The 12214-nt window shown below is 35.9% G+C and overlaps 1 pseudogene; it reads left to right on the top strand.

The window, feature by feature from the left end:
• The first annotated feature begins 792 nt into the window (after positions 1 to 792).
• LOC129872481 (ninja-family protein 2-like) lies at positions 793 to 11959 on the top strand (annotated as a pseudogene).
• The last annotated feature ends 255 nt before the right edge of the window (positions 11960 to 12214 follow it).

Genomic DNA, 12214 nt, shown 5'->3' with positions numbered 1-12214 from the left:
ATGGAGTAGCTTACACTTCATACCACTTTGTAGGAGTGTCCAAGGAGGGGTGAAGACCAGTTCTTGCTCATAGACTTACCGGTTCTCTTATGATGAGTTAGAGCAGTTAGATAAGGTGTCCTCAAGAGGTTTATGCTTTATATCCTTCGTGATCAGTGTAGGGATGAGTTTGACAAGTTAGAGAAGGGCTCCCTATCAGTGTCTGAGTAATAGGCTCATTTTCATAAGTTGTATCGCTATGATATATTGGTTATTATTAAAGAGTTTGAGTGTATCCGTAAGTTGGTAAAGGGATTTTCTAGTTATCTTCAGGAGTCTAAAACCTCTTTTGTGCTATCGGGTGTCTCACTTTAGAGTATTATTGATCATGCCAAGATGATTGAGAGTATCTAATATACTAGACAGGGCGGCGCCAAGAGCTTCAGTCGATAGGTTCAATTCAGTCATCATTCATCCAAAGGTGGAAGTATTTGGGACCAAGCACCCAAGGTTATCAGGGCAAGTTAGTGCATGCGGTAATTCAGGGTACAAATGGTACAAGTGTATCCATACTGGGTCAGGCTATTTATAGGGGTTCTTTGGGCTCTGGAGGATATTTGACCCTTTTGGTTATCCTTTATGAGGTTCGAATCCTTGAGGCTAGTTTGTTTGTAATGAGTTTGGGCATAAGGAAAAGGATTTCCCCATATGTGCTTCTTCTAGTTTTTAGCCTAGGACACTGTTTGTTCATGCTGCGCCATTCCTAGCTATTCAAAGTAATTTACAGAGTGCTAAAGGTGGTGCCAAAGGTAGATGTCGAGTGGTTCTCGTGGTGGTCCACATGTTAGTGGTGACCATAGACTATGCTATGCTATACTAGGTAGATTTGAGGTAAAGGCCTCTGATGCAGTGATTATATGTAATATTCCAGTTTGCCATCATTCTTCTTCAGTACTATTTTATCTGGGGTCTACCTACTCTTATGTGTCAATTTATTTTGATATAGGCAATGATTGTGTGTGTGAGCCTCTTTTTGTGCCTATTAGTGTTTCAACCCCGATAGACAAGTCTTTAGTGGTGGATTGGGTATACTGGGGTGTATGGTGATATTTTTGGGTAGAAAGACTTGGGTAAATTTGATTTCATTGGATACGCTTGCTTTTGATGTGATATTGGGTATGTACTGATTATCTCCCTATTATGTAATTCTAGATTGTTATGCCAAGGCCATGACCTTATCTTATTCCGGGTTGCTTGTGCTAGTATGGAAACCTAATCCGAGTTTGTATCCAAAGTATGTGATATCTTATATTCATTCTCACCATATGATGGATAAGGGTTTCTTATCTTATTTGGCCTATGTACATGATCTCACTAAGGAATCATCTCCTTTAGAGACCACAAGAGTGGTGATAGAGTTTATGGAAGTGTTTCCTACAGACTTATCGGGTGTTCATCCGGACCGTGATATTGATTTTGTGATTAATTTGGAGCCAGACACAAAGCTCATCTCTATTTCTCCTTATCAGATGGTTCCAACTAAATTGCAGAAGTTGAAGGAATTGTTGGAATAGTTATTGAAGAAAGGGTTTATTCGGCCTAGTGTATCACCATAGAGTGCACCAATCGTATTCGTGAATAATAAAGATTGTACTATGAGAATATGTATTGATTATCAATAATTGAACAAAGTTACAATCAAGAACAATTATCCTTTTCTTTACACTGAAGATTGATTGATAAGCTTTGGGGTGTACCAGTGTTCTCTAAGATCAACTTGAGGTCAGGTTACCATCAGTTGAAGTTTGGGTAGGGTAGTATTTCTCATGTACTACCAACTCATAATGCCCATAATGAGTCCTGAAAGTAGTCTTTGGGAAAAACTATCCTACCCACGATTTGGAGTTAGCGGCAATAGTGTTTGTTTTAAAGTTGTGGAGACACTATCTCTATAGTGTACTTTGTGAGATCTTTAACGATCACTGTAGCCTTAAGTATATATTTTCTTAGTCGAATCTGAGCATAAGGTAACATAGCTGGTGTAACTATTGAAAGACTATGACACCACCATTTTTTATCATCCAGGCAAGGCTAATATGGTAGTGGATGCCTTGAGTAGGAAAGCACCTAGTATGGGTATTTTAACCTTTTTGAATCTAGAGGAGAGGCCTTTGGCTTTGGAGTTACTAGACAACTGGTCTAACTTGATATCTCTATACCTTATAGCATTTTAGCCTTCGTAGAGGCTAGGTCTACCTTGATAGATCAAATTCGTGCCCATCAGTTCGATGATGAAAAGTTGAGAATGATTAAGGACAAAGTGTTGAGAAGCTAAATCGGCTTCTCTTGATCCTGATGGATTCTAAGGATTAGCGGACGTATTTTATGCCAAAGGCTACTGATTAGGTGCTTATGATATTGGAGGAAGCTCATTGTTCAAAGTATTCTATTTACTTGAGATTGACAAAGATGTTTCTTGACTTGAAATAACACTATTGGTGGTGTGGCATGAAGAGAGACATTGGTTATTTTGTGGTTAAGTATTTAAATTGCAAAGAAGTGAAGTATGAGCACAAAAAACTGGGTGGTTCTATGCAAAGGATGCTCATTTCTGAGTGGAAGTGGGAGGGCATTACTATGGACTTTGTGATGGTGTTACCCTTGACTTTGGGTAAGAATGATTCAGTTTGGATGATTGTGGATTGGTTGGCCAAATCGACTTGTTAAAGACTAGCTATAATATGGAGCAGTTGTCTAGGATCTACATCTATGAGATTGATCCGTTACATAGAGTGCCCATTTTTATTATATCTGATAGAGATACACAGTTTACCTCATATTTCTGGAGTTCTATACAGGAGCAGATGGGCACCAAGCTAGAGTTGAGCACCATTTTTCATCCTTAGACTGATGGTCAGTCGGAGTGGACTATTTTGGTATTTGAGGACATGCTCTGAGCTTATGTCATGGACTTTGGTGGTTATTGGGATCAGTCCTTTCCTCTTGTGGAGTTTACATGTAACAACAGTTGCCATTCTAACATTCTGGTAGCAGTGTTTGAGGCCTTATATAAGAGGAGGTATAGATCTTTTGTGGGATAATTTGATTCTTTTGGGGTATGACATTGGAGTACCAATTTGTTGAGAGTTTCTATGGATAGGTTGAAGTTGATTCAACAATGCCTTATGACCACCCAGAGTAGGAATAAGAGCTATGAGAATAGACATGTTCGTGATGAGACATTTGTTATTGGTTAGCTAATGTTACTCAAGGTTTCACCCAATAAGGGTGTGATGAGGTTTGGGAGGAATGGGAAGCTCAGTGTGAGGTTTATTCGCCCTTTTGAGGTTTTGGAGAAGTCGGGAGGGTGGTGGCCTATAAATTAGCCTTGCCTCAAAACCTTTCAACTATTTATCCTATGTTTCATGTATCGATGCTTAAGCAGTATCGGCATGATGAGTCTTATGAGATTCGGTAAGACTCATTTGCTTTGGATTAGGACTTTCTATTTGAGGAGGAGCCTTTTCCTATCTTGGATAGGTAGACTAGACAATTGAGATCAAAGCATATTGATTCAGTGAGGTGCAATGGACGCAACGACCTGTGAGGAGGCTACATGGGAGATGGAGTCTGACATGCATCATAGATACTATCAGCTTTTTCCCCTATAGGTACTTTACTTTAATTTTCGTTTGAAGGCGAACGTGTATTTTAGTGGTGGATGGTATAATATCCCAATTCATGAAAAATTCCTTTTTCTTATGAAATGACTATTTTCCCCTTCTTCTTAGCGTTTTCATGCTTTGTTTGTGTTGTGGGGATGGTATCGCGATTTTGGATACGATCAAGTGTGATTTGCGTGATTTGAGACCTTGACTGGAGTTTTCATTGAGATAGTTGACTTTGGTCTACATTTTGAGATTCGAGCGTGGGATGAGAATTCCATTAGTTCCTTTGCATTCGAAATGCCGAGTTTGGTCTATTTGAGTATTCACATAGAGTCGCGGGACCTTAAAATGCATTTTGGGAATTTAGGCTAAAAAGTTGAGTTTTAGGCCAAAAAGAAGTTCGAGAGGGTATTTTCATCATAACAATTTTTTTCTAGAAATTCGACTATTCCATTGAGTCTAAAATATCGATTCTAGTAGGGTAGCATATTCAGTCTATTTTTATTGGATCTGAATGATATTCGAGGATCCAATCGAAGGTGGTTTTGAGTGGGCATAGATGTTGTTTTCTAGTTTTCGGTGCATGCCACTTTACTCTTTATAATCGTGACATGTAGGCTCGCATTCATGATGTAGAGTCCCCAGTACTATTTGCGATCGCGACCTGGATCTTGTGTTCGCGATGAAGAGTCTTTAGCACTCTTCACGATCACGACCTGGACCTCTCATTCAGGATGAGTCAGCCCTTTGTGCTTTACGATCACAGGGTTAGTGGCCCACAATCACAATTAATAAAATCGTGCACCTGAATAGTAATTTTGGGAATTCTTTCTATTTTTCGCATTCCACCATTGATACTGTGTTTGAAGCTTTGAAGGGTCAATTTTGAAGGAAACGTTTGAGAAATTTCGCTTGGATAAGTTTATTTATTATTCCTAAATCATTTTCTATCAACTTTATCTTCCAATATCGTTTGAAAATCAATATTTCAATGCGGGTTTTGGGGGTTTTCTCTTAAACTTCAAAGTTAATGATTTTGCGATTTCAAATCTGTTTCTTACTCAATTTTAATAGGGTTTTCAATCACAAACTTCTCTTGATGTGTAGAATATGAATTTCAAATAAAATTTTGATTTTACCCATTTTATTTTTGGGGTGATTTTGACCCTAGTTCTAAAGCCTTACAATATGTGTATCTGTAACACCCCTCAAAAGTTTTCCCTAAGAATCGGACCTTTCTTGTACACGTGTAAGGTCGAACTCGTGTATTGTAAAGCAATTGCATGAGTAAGATGAGTCTTTGAGAAATTGAGCAGCGTTAGAGGTGATGTGGGGTCATAAAGGACCCCTAGGATCAAGATAAGTCCAAAACATCCGTCGTGGCTAAGCTTTAGGATGAGTTCGTCAAAGAGATAGACTTTTAATGACCCTATCTTTTGAAAGATGACAATCTGGGTGGCCCACGACCTTTCAAATTAAAGGTCATCGAGTCTTATTTCCAATGCCACTAAGAATGTAATTTTGGGGTTCGGAGTCGAAAGATATGACGATCCTAAGATGAACTAGCACAGCAGAGTTTTCAGGCCTGGGTTGTAATTGCTGGAAAACTAGGCTTGGCACCGCAGTGACGCGATGCACCACTATCGCACCAGAAACATGCCTCAGTAGTTTGGGCTCTGGCGCGGCGCGCCACTAAAAGGTGTGCAGGGTTTTTCAAGACAAATTTCCAGGACACATGAATAATGGCCTTGGCGCTGTAAGGGCGCGGCGTGCTACTATCGTGCCAGAAACATGCCTCAATAGTTTAGTCTCTGGCGCGGCGCGCTACTATGAGGTGTGCAGGTTTTTAGGCGAAATCATCCTGGCGCTGCAATGGCGCGACGCGCCGCTATCGCACCACGAGCATTTTAGCCTATTTTCAGAACTTTTGAGAAGGGCCAATTTGGGAACTTACCCAAATTATATATGTATTACCCTTGGTCTTTTGGGAACATATTTTACAGCCTCACTCTCTCTCTAAAAGCCCTAGGAGCTTCTCTCTCTCTCTGTTCGTTTTCTTCTTCTTCTCCAAATCCTTCTCCAACAAAGATTGCCTTCAAGAGCTTCAAGAATTCAAGCCTTCCATTGAAGACCTAACATCAAGGTTCCTTCAAAATCTTCAAACAATGTATGTAAGGCTAACCTAAAATATAGATTGAGTTCTTCCATATGCCCATAGATGTGTTGGTTAGGAGTTGTAAAAGAGTTCACCTTCTAGAAAGATTTTCTTGAAAGTTTTCACTAAACTAAGGAATGTTTTTAGATACAAATGGTTGATTGATGATTTTAATGACTTGAGTTACTAAATAGTTATTTTTCATATTATTAACTACAAATGTATCTTTGTATATAGATTTATAGGTATTGACGATATTCTTGAGTTGAGTCTTGTTGAGAGTATAGGTTCATGTTTCATTCACATGAACCCAAGATAAGATTTCTTATCAAAAATGTCTTGAGGTTGAGATGGGTAGTTGTATGTATATAGGTATTGATTGGAATGAAAAGAATGAATTGGTTAGTTAAGAATGTCCTTTTTGCTTCCACAAATTGAACATAGGACTAAAATAAGGATTTTGGAGTAGATTTTTGATGATTGATGTGATGATGATACTTGACAATAATGTGATGATAATGTTTGATGTTGATGTAAATGATAATATATGATGATGATGTGATGATGATGTTTTGATGACGATATGAGTGATGATGTGAATGATGCTTATTTAATATGTGTAGAATGATTGGTGAAGAGTTATGTTGATGAGGATGTTATGTGATGAAGCGGATTTAAGTCTAATGTGATTATGTGATATGTGATTTGCATAATCTGAGTTGATTGGAGTCTTATGAGTATTTTGAAAATAAAGAATCTTTTGAGAAGGAGTTTTAAATAAATGATTTGTGAGCATTTTTGCATAAACTATTTATACACTATTTTTGAGTTTAAGAAATAATTATTTTTATCTATAATTTAAAAGGAGTTTAAGCATGAGTTGAGTATGAGGTGATTTTAAATGAGTTGAGTATTTTTACATTAAAGTATCTATTTTGAGATTGAGTTGAGGTTGCATAAATTTTAAAGGAAGAGTTTGATGATTTGACATGAGTCGATTTGAAAGAAGGTCCAATGAGGCCAGATTTGAGTTGAGTTTTGAAAAGAGTCCAATGAGACTAAATGAGTATTTTTGAGTATCTTACTCACCTGATAGATATGAACATATTGAGTCTTAGGAGGAGTATCGAGCACCGAATTGGGTAAGAGTAAAGTCCATACTCAAACCCAATAGCTACGTCGCCAAATGTAGGAGGGGATTGAACCGTTAATGTCGGATGCTTCCCCAAAATATTTGTCCTGACATTATAGGACTTGGTTTGATTGGATCCATGATTGGTTGATGCATTCATACCCTAGCAAGGTATGAACGGACGCGGCAACAACGTCGGCTTGTTGTACTATCACTCGCTCATATGGTGATGGTTGTCGGTTAGAGAAACTCCCAATTGAATGGATTATGTTTAATTTGATTGGTTTGATTATGATTGTAGATGATTGAATTGAATTATAAGACAATGCATAACTTAATTTGCATATTTATTGAGTTGAGTCCTTCGAGTTGATTGTTGAGTTGATTGTATATGATCGGATTGGATTCGGTTGGATGATATACGACTAGATAGTGTACGATTGGATTGGATTAAATATAATGATGTGTGATTGGGTTGAATAGAGTGGTGTGTGATTTGATGGGATCGAATTGTAAATGATTTGATTGAACTGTATTCTTACTTTAGACTTATGACGCCTTATTTAAGTCTCTCTTATCTTTCTGATTTGGAGATATTTGAACCAACATTATTGTTTCTTGAGGTATGTTTCATTCTGGCATATTACATACTCGTATATTCCACGTACTGACGTCCATTTGGACCTGCATCGTTTCATGATGCAGAGACAGGTTTAAGAGATCGTCAATAGAAGCACCATTGAGGATTTATACATACTCAGCATATTGGTGAGTCCTTCCCTGCATTCGGAGGACACCACTTATGTATTCTTACATCGAGTTAGCCCTTTCCATTTTAATTTGAGGTAGCCATGAACATGTCATTAACACAAATTAGATAGTAGTGATAGAGGCTTCATAGACTAGATAGTGATGAGTCAATTGAGTATTTCTATCCTTGAGTTATTCTTGTCAAACTATTTTTAATGACAAATATTTTAGTTGATCTATTGGCCCATGGCCTTTATTCTTCGAGTTGGATGGGTGATTTGAGTTGCCCGCTAAATTATTCTTTATTTTTAAACTTTCCGCTGAATGAATGAATGAACTGATGTGTGATCAGGCTATGTGGTTTGCTTGGGAGTCAGAAATGGTTTTTGAGTGCCGGTTACGTCTAGGGTACCCTCCCGGGGCGTGATAGTATCATTGGACTCTTTTTGATGAACTCTTTCAATTCTTTATAGTTGGAGATCATTTTAGAGTCGGTAATTGAGAGTAGAGCTCCAATTTTAGTGTTCGAGGGAAGTTTCGGCCTTTGAGGTAGATTTGCTTATCCTTATTTAAGACTACGATTGGATAATTCATCATTCATATGTTATAGACTTTGGGATGGGGTCACAATATTAATTGTGACTGTTGTTTGTACTGTGTTGCCCATGTGGGGGCTTAGTTATGTGGTTTAGCCCGTATAGGGTCCTTATTTTCTATCCTATTTCTTTGAGAGCATGTGATTCATGATTTGCCTATAAGAGAGGTTTATAATATTATTTTACTTGTAATGCCGCTTGAGGGGTTGAGTTGGAGGTTTTAATCACACTTGAGTAATGAAATGTTTTCAAAAGGGTTAACACTTATTTCAATGTACTAATTCCCGTTACTATCTATTTGAGGGTGTATAGCATGTTTAGATTGAGTTTTGAGAACTTTGAGACTTTTATTACACGTTGAATTGAATACTGTTTTCGTGTTTTATGTATTGTGATACATTCCTCCTCATTCATCATATCATTGATCTTGGGAAGTTGAGAAATGTGGAAATTATTTTTGAGAAAGAAAATGTGACATCTTTTTATATCCTTGACCATGAGTTAGGTAGAAAGTTGATGAGATATAAAGATTGTGATTTGATATATGAACTGCGAGTCCCCCATGTATCCTTGTCTGGAAGTCTTAACTGGACAGGTGGAGGTTGTGCGACAACCTTGATTCAACCATACCACTACATCATTGCAATACCTCATTGCATTGCATTGCTCTTTGAAATATTTGATTTATCTCATCATATGTGATATTGAGTGGTCCCTACATGTTTACCTTACTCACGTCGTTCTATATAAATTTGCGGCACCGATGCTAGAGTGATACTTTTTGTATGCAGGTGGAAGCATTCCTTAGTTTATTTCATAAGTTTGATTAATTCCTTATACTCAGTTGGTCAAACCTACTGAGTACATATGGATTGCACTCACCCCTACTTTTGTGTCACTTTTGATAAGGATCCTACTCAGGTTATTCCACAGAACAACTAATTTCCTCTAGTGGAAAGTGTTGTATCAGATTAGTGGTGAGATCTTGTATTCCGGGGTTGCCATTAGTTCCATCTTTTACTTTCAGTCGTTATTATTATTCTAAGACTTTTGATGTATTCTGTATTCGGTAGTTGTATTAGATGCTTTTTGTAATTATGACTCCAAGTTTTGGGGTATTTCTTCGTCATTCTTCTTTTTATTTCTTTTGTAGCCTGGCTTCCCTTTTTTGGAGTCTCGTATGTTATTTACTATTTGACTTATACATCAGGTTGGGATTTAGATTGTGTGCCATCATGACCACAGTTTTTGGATTGTGACACAAAAATATCATTTTCTAGATCAATGAATATCCACCATGGCACCATTCTATTAATTTTACATGTGCGTCTCATAAGTAGACAAGTGTACTAACTATTCTTATAAATTTGATATGTTCTTGATGATCATATATCCATGATTGTATTGTTAAGTCTCAATTGTGCCATAATCTAACCTATTCATTAAATGTAGATTGTATTAACTAAAATAATGTTCTACCATTTGTATATAAGCCAATCTATTCCTTAAATGTATATAGATTGTTTAAATTTTTAACTTAGATTTACAAAATAACATGGTCAAACAATGCATTAAATTTGAGGATAGATTTTCATAGCTTCGAGCTTAGCTCATGCAATGAGCATTTAATATATATTTGATACCGATTGTACCCCTTTGTGACTTGTTAATTACAAGTATGTATATGTAGAGGTTAATAAAATAATAAAGATTGTAAGGGTAAATAAGTTAAAATTGTTTCCTTTACTTGTACTATATAATCCTTATATCATCCTTTGAACCTGCACAAGAGATGTACATTTTTTTTAGTTTCTTCCGCCCGGTTCTTCTTTATTTTCACATTCGAGATGGTCAAAACATTTTTGTTTTGTAAGTACAACTTGATTGTTTGACACATAAATCAATTATTTTCCTCTTGTAACGTAACATGGATTTAGACATGTGATGTGTTTTATTAGTACACTAATCCATGTTTTAAGTTCTTCAATCAATAAACTTAAAATGTCTATATTTAACGTTTATCTATTTGTTTTTCTTTCTTGCAGTGATCTATCTATGGCTACACCAAAGGATTAAACATCAAGTGATCAACAAGAAATTGATCTCAATCTCTCACTCGGTGACTCAAATAATTATGAAAATCCTAAAGAAATTTCAATGCCTCAGCCTTTTTCAAATATTATAGCATCAGTTGCCAACAATCCTGCCTATCAGCGGGCTATTCAGATTATAAGATCTGACATAGATAGCAACTCAAAAGATATGCCTGAAATTTATGGTTTGGTGTTTTCTACATTTTGTTGCACTTACCTGATTTTAGTTTGTTTCATCTTGTTTATGCCTTCTAATGCTTCCATTTTTTAAAAATGTTTTTCCCTATATTCCACATATTTATTTACTCTACAGGTATTAATTAATCCTTTTAATTATTTTTTTAGTTTTATCTTGAATTTTGTTCATGTCAATTATTTGTTAGATGCGAAAAAAGTATCTTAACTGATCTTTTTAAAGAAAATTTTATTTAACAAAAGTACCTTTTCAAATGTGTTGATCTTTCTTTTAATTTTTCGCACCAAAAGACACGAGAGAAAAGTTATAGGCTTACCTTTCATGTTCATGACATCCTAAAAAATGAAAGCTAAAATAACAACAACAATAATAATAAATATCAGATATATTAGTCAAAAATATATCTAAACTATCCATATTTCTTGAGTTTCATACATAAATTTTTGTAAGTGTGAGTTTCATACATAAACAATCACTTCTTAGTTTAAGAAACACACCTCAGTGGGGGATGGGGGAATATGGTAAAAAAAAGTGGTGGAGTGGGGTAGTAAAAATATTTTATATTTTTTGAGGGTGGATAGTAATACTTTAATATTTAATTTTAACTAGTTCTAAGAATTTATTTAATTTTTCTAGGTGGAATGTTTTGACTATGTCGAGTGTGATGTGACAAATTTTTTAAAATGAAAGAGAGAGTGTATCACACACACCATGATAAGAGTGGAATAAAAGAGAAATGTGTGTTTTTCAAACTAAGAAGTGATAGTTTAAATGTGTTTTTGACACTTATTTCTAAATACCAAGCTAAGCAGATACTAATATTATTAAATTTCTCTTTCTACACCGTACATCAATGAGGAAGGTAACTCAATAGATGTTCCTCCAAAAACTATAGAGGAGAAAAACAACTATTCCAACTTTTATTCCAACCCTCTCAACCATGACTAAAAGTAAGGAAATTGTGCTTACATATCCTTAAAATGTTATTTCAATTAACAAATCTCTCGTTCATTCTAAATTATCAGAAAATGGAGAATCAGCTATCAAATCCAACATGGAAAAGGGTAAGTCAATTGTATTACCAGAAAGCAATGGAGAAAGGGTGTTAAAGAAAGTTAAAAACTCTCATAATGTTGTCACTTTGATGGATACTAGTGACCTACTAAGGACTATGCTTTGTGTGACAACTTTTAGTGGAATCATAAATGGAAAACTGACAGAGGGGATCCTTTATAGTTTTGGAGAAGAAAAGAAAATTTCAATAGTTTGCATTTGCCATGGGAGGTTCTTCACGGCTGCTGAATTTGTGACGCATGGAGGTGGGAAAGTGGTTGATAATCCCATGAAGATTATTAAAGTAGTTGATGATGCATAAATAGGCAGTGTTTAATAACTAATCTTACAAATGTTGTCAAATTGTTTAAGTGTAACCTTAAACTTTAGTCTGATGCTTTTCGTTTCAAATGGAGTTTTAATTGATTGTCCATTATATATCTTCATTCGTAAAGCAAAACAACATATTCCCAAATGATTTGGCAATGAATTATGCAATGCATCAAATTATATAACATGTGTAAAACTGGTAGAAAATTCTCAAAATTTTCAAACTCTATATGCATATGTTAGGACCTATAGGCACGAATGC

This window comes from Solanum dulcamara, chromosome 11, assembly GCF_947179165.1.
Source record: "Solanum dulcamara chromosome 11, daSolDulc1.2, whole genome shotgun sequence".
NCBI classification, from domain to species: domain Eukaryota; kingdom Viridiplantae; phylum Streptophyta; class Magnoliopsida; order Solanales; family Solanaceae; genus Solanum; species Solanum dulcamara.
Note: the sequence above shows the minus strand (reverse complement) of the source record. Positions and strands in the feature narration are given on the sequence as shown.